Source organism: Thalassophryne amazonica, chromosome 15 (genome assembly GCF_902500255.1).
Source record: "Thalassophryne amazonica chromosome 15, fThaAma1.1, whole genome shotgun sequence".
NCBI lineage: Eukaryota > Metazoa > Chordata > Actinopteri > Batrachoidiformes > Batrachoididae > Thalassophryne > Thalassophryne amazonica.
In genome coordinates, this window is record NC_047117.1 from 53,415,419 (window position 1) to 53,430,518 (window position 15,100).

The 15,100-nt window shown below is 40.3% G+C and overlaps 1 protein-coding gene and 1 long non-coding RNA gene across 2 annotated transcripts in view; both read right to left on the minus strand.

Moving 5' to 3' along the window:
* Positions 1 to 15,100, minus strand: part of LOC117527125 (zeta-sarcoglycan) — a 1,464,030-nt gene that overhangs the window by 243,356 nt on the left and 1,205,574 nt on the right. The gene's annotated exons all lie outside the window — the stretch shown is intronic.
* On the minus strand, positions 10,066 to 11,094 carry LOC117527128. The gene is made up of 2 exons (XR_004565447.1): positions 10,965 to 11,094; positions 10,066 to 10,328 (listed from the first exon to the last, which is right to left on the minus strand). It is a non-coding gene; the product is annotated as an uncharacterized LOC117527128 (long non-coding RNA).

Here is a 15,100-nt window from a genome sequence, read left to right on the forward strand (position 1 = left end):
AAGAAGGAATCATATTCTTAAACCTAGTTACAGCGCTTTCAGAAAGACTTGTACTGTAATGAAACTTATTCCCCACTGCTGGGTAGTCCATTAAAGTAAATGTAAATGTTATTAAGAAATGATCAGACAAAAAGGGGTTTTCAGAGAATATTGTAAAGTCTTCAATTTCTATGCCATATGTAAGAACAAGATCTAAATTGGGGCTAAGGTGGTGGGTGGGCTCATTTACATTTTGAGCGAAGCCAACTGTGTCTAATAATAGATTAAATGCAGTGTTGAGGCTGTCATTCTCAGCATCTATGTGGATGTTAAAATCACCCACTATAATTATCTTATCTGAGCTAAGCACTAAGTCAGACAAAAGTTCTGAAAATTCACAGAGAAACTCACAGTAACGACCAGGTGGACGATAGATAATAACGAATAAAACTGGTTTTTGGGACTTCCAATTTGGATGGACAAGACTAAGAGTCAAGCTTTCAAATGAATTAAAGCTCTGTCTGGGTCTTTCATTAATTAATAAGCTGGAATGGAAGATTGCTGCTAATCCTCCGCCTCGGCCCGTGCTACGAGCATTCTGACAGTTAGTGTGACTCGGGGGTGTTGACTCATTTAAACTAACATATTCATCCTGCTGTAACCAGGTTTCTGTAAGGCAGAATAAATCAATATGTTGATCAATTATTATATCATTTACTAACAGGGACTTAGAAGAGAGAGACCTAATGTTTAATAGACCACATTTAGTCTGTGGTGCAGTTGAAGGTGCTATATTATTTTTTCTATTTGAATTTTTATGCTTAAATAGATTTTTGCTGGCTATTGGTGGTCTGGGAGCAGGCACCGTCTCTATGGGGATGGGGTATTGGGGGGACGGCAGGGGGAGAGAAGCTGCAGAAAGGTGTGTAAGACTACAACTCTGCTTCCTGGTCCCAACCCTGGATAGTCATGATTTGGAGGGTTTAATAAAATTGGCCAGATTTCTAGAGATGAGAGCTGCTCCATCCAAAGTGGGATGGATGCCGTCTCTCCAAACAAGACCAGGTTTTCCCCAGAAGCTTTGCCAATTATCTATGAAGCCATCTCATTTTTTGTCTAAGCAGTTAAAGATGTGTGTTTTGAATGAAAGTCTTTTTTGCTCAGTGCTTTTGTCTTTCTATGTGCTTCACAGTTTGAGGTTTATTTTTTATGTGGTAACCAAATTGAGGAGTTGGACAACCAATATATGAGTTGTATATTTGTCAGGTTTTGCACCGGTTCAGTCCTCGCCCATTATGTTTTGTTGTCAGTCCCTGTATTGATTTCGTTTTGTCCACTTTTTTGACCATCTGTTTATTTTGCTTTTGTCACAGCTGCTTGTTTGCTGTTTATCACACTATAGCACTTCTTGGTCTTTGAGCCACCATCTTTGATTTTGTTCATCATTGCTTTTGTCACTGCTTGTTTTCTGTTCATCACACTTCAGTGACATGTTGAGTTCCGTTCTGGTTTAGTTTAGTTTTGATCCACTGTTTTTGATTACTTGTGTCACTAAATTTATTGGTCAGGTTTACCACATTTGTCTTCAGTTATATTATTCATGTTAGTTCCGTTCTAGTTTTAGCTTTTGATTTTCTAGCTGTCTAACCCGATTCTGTTCATGTTTAGTTTCAATGCAGTCTTGGATATTTTAGTATTGTTTGTCATGTCCATGTTGTCACTGCAATCCTTTGTCTCAGTTCTCATGTTTTCACATCCAGTTTCATGTGGATCTCAGTCACGTCCTCAGATCACTCCACTCTCTTGCCCATCACCTTCTCAGCTCTGTTGGCCACACCCAGTTTTGTTTGTCAACTCCTTGTCCACCTGTCACAGTATTCTCTTGTCTCACAGCCTCTCCTCTCTGTTACTCCACACCCTCCTCCTGCCTGCTCACCACACCTGCTCCATATCACATCCTAATTAACTCAATGTATTTAAGCCCTGCAAGTTTTCTTTTCCACTGCTTGCTTATTGATTTTGTTATCTTCATCTTGGCCCTCTCAGTTTCTTGCTCTCACATTTTACTCGACCTCGCTTGTGTTCTGGATCTGGATTTTGTCTTTGCCCATATTACATTGTTTTGCTGTGTTATTGAACCCCGCCTGTTTTTTGACGATGCCTGTACTTATCACCTGCCTGTACCTCCGCAATGCTGACTACCATTCTGTGTACCAGACCCTGCCTGAATTATCAATAAAGCCTTTTTTCTTATTCCACCACCCGTCTGTGTGTCTGCATTTTGCTCCCTACCACCTGCGGTGCCCTGGCTACCTGTGACTCATGACAATTTTGGTTCCAATATATTTTCCAATATCTTGGAAAATGGACATGCACATGTGCGAACACACAGCGAACCTTTGCTGACAGTCAAAGAACACCTTTGCTTAAAAACCTTTGCAGTGAGCTTTCCCATGACAACCCCAAGCCCAATGAAGTTGGGACGTTGCATAAAATGTAAATAAATGCAGAATACAATGATTTGCAAATCCTCTTCAACCTATATTCAGTTGAATACACCACAAAGACAAGATATTTATGTTCAAACTGCTAAACTTTATTGTTTTTGTGCAAATATTTGTTCATTTTGGAAGGATTGGATGCCTGCAACACATTTCAAAAAAGTTGGGACGGGGCAGCAAAAGACTGGGAAAGTTGATGAATGCTCAAAGAACACCTGTTTGGAAACAGGTGAGTGTCATGATTGGGTATAAAAGGAGCATCCCCAAAAGGCTCAGCTTTTCACAAGCAAAGATGGGGTGAGGATCACCACTTTGTGAACAACTGCATCAAAAAAATAGTCCAACAGTTTAAGAACAATGTTTCTCAATGTTCAATTGCAAGGAATTGAGGGATTCCATCATCTACAATCCATAATATAATCAGATTCAGAGAATCTGGAGAACTTTCTACACGTAAGCAAGGCCGAAAACCAGCACTGAATGCCTGTGGCCTTCGATCCCTCAAGTGGCACTGCATTAAAAACCAACATCATTGTGTAAAGGCTCTTACCGCGTGGGCTCAGGAACACTTCAGAAAACCATTGTCAGTTATCACAGTTCATCGCTACATCTACAAGTGCAAGTTAAAACTCTATCATGCAAAGCGAAAGCCATACATTAACAATATCCAGAAACGCCGCCGCCTCTCTGGGCCCGAGTTCATTTGAACTGACAGATGCAAAGCGGAAAAGTGTGTTGTGGTCAGATGTGTCCACATTTCAAATTGTTTTTGGAAATCATGGACGTCGTGTCCTCTCGACAGAAGAGGAAAAAGACCAGTCCAGCATCTGTGATGGTATGGGGTGTGTTCGTGCCCATGGCATGGGCAACTTACACAATTAGTGTCCTCAGTTCACAAACGCTTATTGAGTATTGTTAGAAGGAAAGGTGATGTAACAAAGTGGTAAACATACCACTGTCCCAGCTTTTTTGAAACATGTTGCAGGCATCCATTTCAAAATGAGCAAATATTTGCACAAAAACAATAAAGTTTATCAGTTTGAACATTAAATATCTTGTCATTGTGGTGTATTCAACTGAATATAGGTTGAAGATGATTTGCAAATCATTGTATTTTGTTTTTATTTACATTTTACACAATGTCCCAACTTCATTGCAATTGGGGTTGTATATTCATGGCAGCAAACTTTATCTCTTCCCCCCCACAACCCCCACCCCACCCCCCCTTCGCCCACAACGCAACTCTACATCATGATTTGTGGTTGGATTATCTCATGGGATTTATGTTTGGCACTGTTGTTTCCAGCATTCCACCACAGGCTGTGTGATCATGGCTTCTGGTGCACTGCATTGCAAAATGCTCCTGGAAGTGAGGTTCATGTTTCATATGTTGTCATGGAGAAACAGTTCGACATCATATGTCTGACAGAATTCAATGTGATCCAAGCAATAATTTGTTTATTATAGCAGTGAGATCTGTTCAGCTCTGAGCCTCTGACGTGAGGTAGAACAGTGTGGGCACCTGCCTGCCAGCCGCCGTGGTGTTCCAGATCTGATGGGCACAATATTTCACATTATTTATGTCGCCTATAGGGAGGAATATTATCTGTACTGTGAGGTCTATTATGGATATAACAGTCTGTCCAGATCTGCAGCGCTGTGCGCTGTGCCACACATTGATCTGCAGTGGACACAGTGTTTTTGATTTGTTCAATCAAAGGATATTATAAGTGGATAAGTGGCATGTGCAGGTCATACTGCAGGCTTTGCATCTGAAGGTTCCCTCATATGCGCTCAAATTGTTTCGGATCCTGTTTATGCCGCCTTCAGAATATGTAAATTGCGGTCAGAAGGCGTTCAGACCGCCGTCGGATAGGTGTCCCATCACGACTGCGCCCGGAGAGTTTTGAACATGTGCGTCACACTTGGGGCAGATTTTTGCCAACTGTGTGGACTTCCGCAGATGGCCATCAGAAGGTTTTGGAGCAGAAATCCGACACATTTCGGATGTGTGCCGATTCATAAGCCCAACACCATTCTGTGTGATTCCGGCTATGTGTGACGGGGGTATAAGGCACGTCTGTTGTGCTCTTCGTACAGCATTTGGACTTATTTTTTGCTGGTCTAGGTGCAAATCATTTCTGGGGATAGACAATGTAAATGGAGCAGATTTCCCCAACCATAGCTCATTTTTAGACCAACACACCCACAAGGTGATACTGTTATTTAGACCAAGCAGGTGCTGGGAAAGAGCAATGACACTGCAACTGGACTTTGTGTCAGGGCTCTATATCTCCAAGACTCTTGGTCCCAAACTAACTAACCTTGGCACATGGGCAGCCCTAGTGTCTCATCACCATAACAACAATAGCCTGATTTGCATATTGATAAGGTCATAGTATTCAAGAGTCCAAAATCATATTATAGTGTACTATATGCTACATTACTTGAGCTAAGCACATAAAATAGTGGCACATCATACAACTGACTACAGGCACCTACACGGACACCAAATAACCTAATTATATAGGTCATTTGGTCATCTGGTGCAGAATTGTAAGCACAACTAGTCAGCGGATTTACGAGTTCATGGCTTCTTGCTTACAGGACAAGAGATCAATCAATCAATCAATTTTATTTATATAGAGCCAAATCACAACAAACAGTTGCCCCAAGGCGCTTTATATTGTAAGGCAAGGCTATACAATAATTACGTAAAAACCCCAACGGTCAAAACGACCCATGAGCAAGCACTTGGCAACAGTGGGAAGGAAAAACTCCCTTTTAACAGGAAGAAACCTCCAGCAGAACCAGGCTCAGGGAGGGGCAGTCTTCTGCTGGGACTGGTTGGGGCTGAGGGAGAGAACCAGGAAAAAGACATGCTGTGGAGGGCAGCAGAGATCAATCACTAATGATTAAATGCAGAGTGGTGCATACAGAGCAAAAAGAGAAAGAAACACTCAGTGCATCATGGGAACCCCCCAGCAGTCTAAGTCCATAGCAGCATAACTAAGGGATGGTTCAGGGTCACCTGATCCAGCCCTAACTATAAGCTTTAGCAAAAAGGAAAGTTTTAAGCCTAATCTTAAAAGTAGAGAGGGTGTCTGTCTCCCTGATCTGAATTGGGAGCTGGTTCCACAGCCTGAAAGCTGAAGGCTCTGCCTCCCATTCTACTCTTACAAACCCTAGGAACTACAAGTAAGCCTACAGTCTGAGAGCGAAGTGCTCTATTGGGGTGATATGGTACTATGAGGTCCCTAAGATAAGATGGGACCTGATTATTCAAAACCTTATAAGTAAGAAGACGAATTTTAAATTCTATTCTAGAATTAACAGGAAGCCAACGAAGAGAGGCCAATATGGGTGAGATATGCCCTCTCCTTCTAGTCCCCGTTAGTACTCTAGCTGCAGCATTTTGAATTAACTGAAGGCTTTTCAGGGAACTTTTAGGACAACCTGATAATAATGAATTACAATAGTCCAGCCTAGAGGAAATAAATGCATGAATTAGTTTTTCAGCATCACTCTGAGACAAGACCTTTCTAATTTTAGAGATATTGCGTAAATGCAAAAAAGCAGTCCTACATATTTGTTTAATATGCGCTTTGAATGACATATCCTGATCAAAAATGACTCCAAGATTTCTCACAGTATTACTAGAGGTCAGGGTAATGCCATCCAGAGTAAGGATCTGGTTAGACACCATGTTTCTAAGATTTGTGGGGCCAAGTACAATAACTTCAGTTTTATCTGAGTTTAAAAGCAGGAAATTAGAGGTCATCCATGTCTTTATGTCTGTAAGACAATCCTGCAGTTTAGCTAATTGGTGTGTGTCCTCTGGCTTCATGGATAGATAAAGCTGGGTATCATCTGCATAACAATGAAAATTTAAGCAATGCCGTCTAATAATACTACCTAAGGGAAGCATGTATAAAGTGAATAAAATTGGTCCTAGCACAGAACCTTGTGGAACTCCATAATTAACCTTAGTCTGTGAAGAAGATTCCCCATTTACATGAACAAATTATAATCTATTAGATAAATATGATTCAAACCACCGCAGCGCAGTGCCTTTAATACCTATGGCATGCTCTAATCTCTGTAATAAAATTTTATGGTCAACAGTATCAAAAGCAGCACTGAGGTCTAACAGAACAAGCACAGAGATGAGTCCACTGTCTGAGGCCATAAGAAGATCATTTGTAACCTTCACTAATGCTGTTTCTGTACTATGATGAATTCTAAAACCTGACTGAAACTCTTCAAATAGACCATTCCTCTGCAGATGATCAGTTAGCTGTTTTACAACTATCCTTTCAAGAATTTCTGAGAGAAAAGGAAGGTTGGAGATTGGCCTATAATTAGCTAAGATAGCTGGGTCAAGTGATGGCTTTTTAAGTAATGGTTTAATTACTGCCACCTTAAAAGCCTGTGGTACATAGCCAACTAATAAAGATAGATTGATCATATTTAAGATCGAAGCATTAAATAATGGTAGGGCTTCCTTGAGCAGCGTGGTAGGAATGGGGTCTAATAGACCTGTTGATGGTTTGGATGAAGTAACCAATGAAAATAACTCAGACAGAACAATCTGAGAGAAAGAGTCTAACCAAATACCGGCATCACTGAAAGCAGCCAAAGATAACGGTATGTCTTTGGGATGGTTATGAGTAATTTTTTCTCTAATAGTTAAAATTTTATTAGCAAAGAAAGTCATGAAGTCATTACTAGTTAAAGTTAAAGGAATACTCGGCTCACTAGAGCTCTGACTCTTTGTCAGCCTGGCTACAGTGCTGAAAAGAAACCTGGGGTTGTTCTTATTTTCTTCAATTAGTGATGAGTAGTAAGATGTCCTAGCTTTATGGATGACTTTTTTATAGAGCAACAGACTCTTTTTCCAGGCTAAGTGAAGATCTTCTAAATTAGTGAGACGCCATTTCCTCTCCAACTTATGGGTTATCTGCTTTAAGCTGCGAGTTTGTGAGTTATACCACAGAGTCAGGCACTTCTGATTTAAAGCTCTCTTTTTCAGAGGAGCTACAGCATCCAAAGTTGTGCTCAATGAGGATGTAAAACTATTGACGAGATACTCTATCTCACTTACAGAGTTTAGGTAGCTACTCTGCACTGTGTTGGTATATGGCATTAGAGAACATAAAGAAGGAATCATATCCTTAAACTTAGTTACAGCGCTTTCAGAAAGACTTGTACTGTAATGAAACTTATTCCCCACTGCTGGGTCGTCCATCAGAGTAAATGTAAATGTTATTAAGAAATGATCAGACAGAAGGGAGTTTTCAGCGAATACTGTTAAGGCTTCAATTTCCATACCATAAGTCAGAACGAGATCTAAGATATGATTAAAGTGGTGGGTGGACTCATTTACATTTTGAGCAAAGCCAATTGAGTCTAATAATAGATTAAATGCAGTGTTGAGGCTGTCATTCTCAGCATCTGTGTGGATGTTAAAATCGCCCACTATGATCACATTCAAATGTGGAATAGATAGTATTGATCATGCATCATTATGAGACATTTACAAAAGGTCCAGCACATTATAAATTCACACTGCCCATAACTGTTGTACAGTAAGACTGAAATACAAGTAGAAACTGATGCACAGTGGGTGACAGTCATCAGTTTCTACTCACAGTGAGTGAGTCACAAATCTTTAAAAATGTGCTGAGCTGCACCCGTGGGGGAATTCTGCACTACAAGCTGTATTGTGGAGTGAGAGCTGAAAAGACAAAGAAAATGAGCAAGATGCCTGAGACAGCAACTAGCACAGCAAATCTCCCATTTAAACCAGCTTTATCACTCTGTCTCAATAGCAAATCTTTTTTTTTTTCCTTTCTCAGTGGTCTCTGATTTTCTGGCTCTTTGGCTTTCTAACTCATCTGCCCTTCTTTTAATTTCTATTTTTACACATAGTCCACGGACCAAGCAGGATTTTTCGAACACTTAAGGAGTGTAAACAGTGGTTTAAATCCAATTCCAGTGTACCATAGACTACACAAAAATGCACAAGAGCCATTTCAGAGTGGTAGCTACAGCCATGTATAGGCAATGTTGTAATGTAACGAAGTTGAAATACGAGGTCTGTTAGAAAAGTATGTTTGGAAAAACCTGATGGATTTGAATCACGTGTGCTTGCATGAACCAACCTTGAACCTTCGTGCGCATGTGTGATTTTTTTCACGCCTGTCGGTTGCATCATTTGCTTGTAAGCAGCCTTTGTGTGAGGATGGGTGGAGTCTCTCATCGTTTTTTCTTTGCAAGGAAATGGCAGAACGACTGGAGCGGCGCGACTGCATCAAATTTTGTCAGAAACTGGGTGACAGCCAGGTGGAAACCATTCGGATTATTCAGACGGCTTTCGGTGATGATCCTCTGGGCATCACACAGATTAAGGAGCGGTACAACCGGTTTAAAGATGTCTGCACAACGGTGGAGGGCGCGCCACGCTCCGGTCGGCCATCAACACGCTGAAATGACCAGGTCATTCCAAAGTGAACGAAGTGGTGATGTGGGACCATCGTGTGACTATCCGAGAAATTGTGGAAGAGGTGGACATCAGCACTTTTTCGGCACATTCCACTGTAACAGAAGATTTTGCCATGAAAAGAGTTGCAGCGAAATTCATCGTCACGAAGCTGATGGCGGAACAAAACCGCCTCCGTGTTGAAGTCTCACAGGACATGCTGTAACATGCCCAGTTCTTCCACCATTTGGAAGATTCAGACGGCTTTCGGTGGCTTTTCAGTCGTGTGACTATCCGAGAAATTGTGGAGTGCATTGCAGAGGGTAGAACTACACATCTGCTAAGAAACATTTAACAGGTTAGTGCTCAACTGATTTTAAATTTTAGAAATTTTTGTAGCTGTTCAGCTTTACTTACCATGTTAATGGTCTAAAAATTATCAGACAAAAATTTATGGGTAGATAATTGGTCCGATAATGGATTTTAAAGTTATCTGAAAAGATAATCCAATAATGAAAACATTATCTTCGATAATTATCAGTTATCGGAAGCGTGCCCACCACTGGACCTATCTCGCCATAGTTATCACTCTGACATGGTTATCATACATTTCTATAGCTCAAGGTACAGAGAAGATGAATTGTATACATTAGTCACCTTATGTGGTACTAGTAAAATCAAAATGGTGTATGAGATCACACACTAATACAATAGGGGAAACCGGGGCACAGCGAATCATAAGACACAGTGAATCAGTAGCTATATCTGCAAAACTGCATATATGTATATTTGCAGCAGTTATACCATATTTTTTTGCATAAAGACATCCCCTTTATAAATTAGTGTTTTGTTTTTGGATACATTAAGGATAAAAGTAAGTGGCAAGTGAAGTCATTTTTTCCTATCAAAAGTAAATTTTATGGATATCAATGTATTCATATTTACGGAAGCCGAGAGAGGCCCTTTTTGTAATACTTTAATTCACCCTGTTATCCCGAGATAACGACATAATTAATTCAGGATCTCGAGAAAGCAACACACCTAATTCGAGATCTCGAGAAAACACAACAATTATGCCGTGATCTCAAGAAAACAAAACAATTATTTCATGATCTCGAGTAAACAGCTGACAAATGGGTCATTCAGGTAGGCTACGCCAAGAGGCTTGTATGATGACTTCGGGGCTATATCTCATTCTGTAAAGATGCAACGCTGGTCTTTAGAATGTCTGGAATAATCGATCACCTAATAAGGCAATATTTTGATCAGGGGTTGACACAGGCAGAGATTGCATTAAGTCTTTTAATAAGGGATAATTTCAAAATTAGTCCGCAGCACCTCCGCAGAAGACTGGCCTGGCTTCGTCTCTACCTGCTCAATCAATCAATCAATCAATTTTATTTATATAGCGCCAAATCACAACAAAGAGTTGCCCCAAGGCGCTTTATATTGTAAGGCAAGGCCATACAATAATTACGTAAAAACCCCAATGGTCAAAACGACCCCCTGTGAGCAAGCACTTGGTGACAGTGGGAAGGAAAAACTCCCTTTTAACAGGAAGAAACCTCCAGCAGAACCAGGCTCAGGGAGGGGCAGTCTTCTGCTGGGACTGGTTGGGGCTGAGGGAGAGAACCAGGAAAAAGACATGCTGTGGAGGGGAGCAGAGATCAATCACTAATGATTAAATGCAGAGTGGTGCATACAGAGCAAAAAGAGAAAGAAACACTCAGTGCATTATGGGAACCCCCCAGCAGTCTAAGTCTATAGCAGCATAACTAAGGGATGGTTCAGGGTCACCTGATCCAGCCCTAACTATAAGCTTTAGCAAAAAGGAAAGTTTTAAGCCTAATCTTAAAAGTAGAGAGGGTATCTGTCTCCCTGATCTGAATTGGGAGCTGCCTGCACCCCCCTGCTCTGATACAGGGGGGTGCAGGCAGCTCTGCTAGAAATCTCAGTTGTTTTCTCAAGATCATGAAATAATTGTTTTGTTTTTTCAAGATCACGGAATAATTATCTGTTTTCTCGAGATCACGGAATAAAAGTGTTTTCTCCAGATCTCTAATTAATGATGTCATTATCTCGGGATAACAAGGTGAATTAAAAAAGATTACATGAAGTCCTCTGTCGGCTTCCGTACATATTTATTTCTCACAACAGAGGAAAGATGGCCCAAAACTTTTTATTGGTATCAAATGGATGACAAATATTACTTGTTGAAGCTTATACATTTAATTTTCCATGAATTATTTCTATAATTTGTGTATATAAACAGAGAACAGAGATTATGACAGTTGTATTTATAATAGTTTCTAAAGGACTTATATCGCTATATAAGACACTCACACATTACATAGCTGGCTTGCTGGATTATAGTTTGTATATACATCAGCATATATTTAATAATTTTGAATAAATCATTATAATCATGTGTTTTTTTTATTTTATTATATTCTAAGTTGATTCACTGTGACCCGTGAATTAGTGCCCAGGGTACAGTGAATCAAAAAAAATTTAAATCAATTTTAAACACCTGTAAATTACACTTGGGGAGAAATAAATACCACAGCCTTATAAACAATAACTTGCTGTATTAAATCCACAATAGAATGACCTAAACCTATACATATTTATACATACATACATTTCTGATCCACTGTGCCCTGGCTTCCCCTATATATTTCCAACATACACATACAGTTTCAGGTGACTTGTCCACAATACACATCTCAGCTGGATTACTTGAGAGCACATCCGTCCGAGCCTCTGGGACCAAGCTAACCACATTTAACACATGGGTCATCCAGGTTAAGAGTAATAATCATCATAGCAACAGTGACTTTTCTGCATATTAATTAGGTCATGGAATTATGTCATGGTTAGTGTTTAGTGATGGAAAATCATATTTGCCTCTTAGAGATTACATTTCTTGAGCTAGATACACCAATTGATACAATCCACAGCTTACTGCACAGCACCCACTAGCTATCAAATGATCCCAGTATTTCGGTCATGAGGTTATCCACTGTAGAATTTTACCCAGAGCTGGGCAGGGGATTTGCTGGCTCACATCGTCTTGTCTTCACAGCTGCTGGAGGTGTGAGAGGCTTAAGGAGTGAGTGATAAATGGGATAAAGACAAGGATAGACAAGAAAAAGAGCTTAATGCTGGAGTGAAGGCTGCTAATAAAGTTTGACTGTGACTGACAAGGCATTCTGCGTGCTAACTGACACTTGTAACAGCGTAAAAGCTGAGTGAGTGAAGGAAGGGAAAGGCACAAATGAAGTGAGCATGAGTTAAGAAAATCAATTAAAAGCAAATTTCAAATGTGGCCAGTTGTACTTGTATTTAGCGGCTGGTGAATCAAATTCTAGAGTCATGTTACCATCAGATGCAGGTGGTTTCAAATACGTAAATAGCAATCCACCAAACCGCTGCATTGCAGAGGAGGCCAGATTATAGTCTTATTTTCATTTCAGATTTTTCCCAAAGCATGTCTATGACTATTGAGGTGACACAGTTTAGCCTCTCTGCACATTACACTCTACTTTTTGCTCAGATTTTGCACCGTGTCAATTTCCCTATGGAGTTGGACATGCCCTAAATACACTACATACACTACAGTACAAGTGACATACATCTTGAAGACCGGGCTGGTGATGGTTACATTGCTGCACCTATTGACAAGGACAAAAGAATTCTCTTGTACAGATTTTCATAAGACTCGGAAAGATGAGCAAAATGATTACAAACAAAGAACTGAGTCTGTGGATAAATCAGTACCTTAATACAAGGGTAGTGTTTGCATGCCAACGTGTGTGTGTGTGAATATATGAATTTAATTGTAATGAGATTAGAACACCTGCCTCAGATGAAAAAGCACTATATAAATACTACTTATTTCTTCAGGTATAATAATTTGCTCTTTCTCTAAAATACTGTACTTGGAAGTTAGTTTCAGTATGGTTAGACTCCCGTCACATATAGCTCGAATAGCGCCCTAATGAAAAGTTGACCCACAGTCAGGAAGTGTTGAGGTGCATTTGGAAAACGTGGGACAGCATTCTCAGAGCAGTCTAAATGTCCGGGCCCATTTGCACAGCTGCTCCGAATGTTTTACTCATGTTGAAACCATCTTGGCGCACTCGAGGTGGAATAACCATTATATGGTGGTCGATGTGCTGTCTGACTGCATTTGTGACATTCTGATTATGTTTGCAGGGACGTTCAACATGCTTCAACCCAGGCCGAATTTCCTAAATGTGCCTGAATTCGGGAAACCTTGAGCTCTGCTAGAATATATTCTATCAGACCACAATTGAACACCTTGAAAGTGCATTCTTATTGTTCTTACTGCATTCTGACAGCTGTTCAAGTTCTGTTACAGTGTTCAACCTACATTTGTACTGCGTTCGGAGGCTCATACGCATGTCATGTGCATGAATCAGTCGGGACAGGTTGGAGCACAGTCTGGGTATTTGAACGGTTGTCCTCCGCAGTTCTTATTCCCTCCCAGATGTGGCACGAATATTTTTTTTTTATTTATCATTCTTCCTGATTCGGCTCGGCTCGTGCACATTTGCAATATTTGTAACAGAGGTCTAAATAAGCTGTATTTTTGTTATTGTACATCTGTCATCATGATGTCATGTGGTTACAAGTTGAACTAGATTTATTTGATCACTGCTCAGTTTGGGAAAAAAGTGCTGTATGATCGAGGTAGTTTGGATGGATTCTGCACACCAACTTCCAAACATTTTGCCACGTACTGTTTGTTAGCCTGACCATCTAAGTGTTAACATGCTTAGAGGGTTGTAGATTTGTGCTTATGCTTTGCACCGCTTTGGCAATCAGGTGACGTTTAGTGAGCAAGAAGATCCAGCATCTGTTTTGCCAACGAACTGAGTGCAATAAGTACTGAGGGTCACACAACTGCCCACTACAATATGACGTATTTAAAAGACTTTTGCTTTCCTTTAAACATCCAAAGATAATGCAGATATTGATATATATTGGTTTAAACAGCAAGCTCTATGGGTGCTTTCTACATTAAGATGGTCAGGGGTATGGCAATCAAACATTTGATCCTAGTAAAAGACAGTTGCAGGGTCAGCCTTCATTACCAAGATCGGCACAAATCAGCAAAAGCACCTGGGAGAAGTATGCCAACAAACAAATATGTAAACAGATATGACCTTGACCCCGACCTTGGTAAATTTGACCTTGCCTGGGCAATTCCAGGATGCACTTACATATGTGTGCCATGTTTGGTAAGCCATCAGAGAAACAGTAAATCAATGTTTTGACCTCATGAACTTGACCTTTGCCCAAACAACCCCTCAATGACCAATTCTGAGGTTGACCATTATCCACTTACCAAATTATCCAAATGGGAAGCTATTCCACAGAGCACCGTTCCTTCAAGTTTTATCTCAAATAGTATATTGGGGGACACTTTGAAGCATCATAGTAACTTCTTCATCCTTCTTTGTCTTGAACACACTAGGCATACATAGCAGTTACGGCCATCATTGGCATCAGATTTGAAATTGAGATTCAATTTTTGAACTGTTTAAAAATTTCATCCAGATTCTCAAAATCATTGATAGTATGCAGTAACTTCCAGGTATTTGTAGTCTTAACTGCTTCAGTCATGTTCAGACTTCTTTAAATATGGTATTCATAGTGACTACGGCTTGAAACGTGTTTGATTGTGTGGTTTTTGGCCGAGGGTGCGGCTCCTTTCTTTTGTTTTGGCGCAGGTTGCCAGGTCTGCACTCTATAAGCCAGCCTGTTAGGAGGCAAGATGGATTAAGCAGTTTCATCATGTTTTGCTCTTTTTTGGCACATGGGTGATCGTAGTAGAATGGCGCCCTGCAGAATAGCCCTGTTATTAGCCAAATGACCTGCAAGGGGTTGTGGAACAATGGAACAAACAGATATGTGTGTCAAATTATATTACGTCATGTGTTCATCCAACTACAACTACACTCAACAAAAATATAAACGCAACACTTTTGGTTTTGCTCCCATTTTGTATGAGATGAACTCAAAGATCTAAAACTTTTTCCACATACACAATATCACCATTTCCCTCAAATATTGTTCACAAACCAGTCTAAATTTGTGATAGTGAGCACTT